Source organism: Alligator sinensis, unplaced genomic scaffold (genome assembly GCF_000455745.1).
Source record: "Alligator sinensis unplaced genomic scaffold, ASM45574v1 scaffold9_1, whole genome shotgun sequence".
NCBI classification, from domain to species: Eukaryota; Metazoa; Chordata; order Crocodylia; family Alligatoridae; genus Alligator; species Alligator sinensis.
The window spans coordinates 1,016,094-1,016,610 of NW_005842304.1; the positions used below are offsets into that span (position 1 = coordinate 1,016,094).

General features: G+C 36.0%; 1 protein-coding gene across 1 annotated transcript in view; it reads left to right on the plus strand.

The window, feature by feature from the left end:
- The window catches only part of KIF21A (kinesin family member 21A), a 139,292-nt gene that overhangs the window by 102,422 nt on the left and 36,353 nt on the right, over nt 1-517 (plus strand).

A 517-nucleotide genomic window follows, 5' to 3' on the forward strand; every position in this document is an offset into this window, starting at 1 on the left:
CACTCTTTCTAATCCAATTGAACTATCCTGTATTAATTCATGCAAGTATCAGATCGATGCTGCTCCTGAAAATTCCTTAGTGTTTCTTCAAAAAGGTATTTGATCATCAGTTTATGTAGGCAAGTGTAAATTGTCCTAACTCCATTGTTTTCACTGGAGTTATTACAATTTTGATACCCCTTGAGTAGTTGCCCCAAGGTATGTTGTTGCATAAAGTTGTTTACTATTTAGGAATGTCCTGCTTTGTCTGTAATAGAACTGTGACCATTTAATGTTAGTTGTTTTTATAGATTTCAGTCATACGCACAATATAAAAAAACAAACAAAGCACAACAGAAATCATGTCAAATTGAATAATACATCTTCAGCCAACAGTCATTGTTGCATTTTCTTCAACTTTGTAGATGCCTCGTGCTCTTTTAAAGGCATCTGTTTTAGGGGTTAAATTTATAGATTCTTAGATGCTAGGGTTGGAAGGGAACTCAGCAGATCATCGAGTCCAACCCCCTGCTTGGGC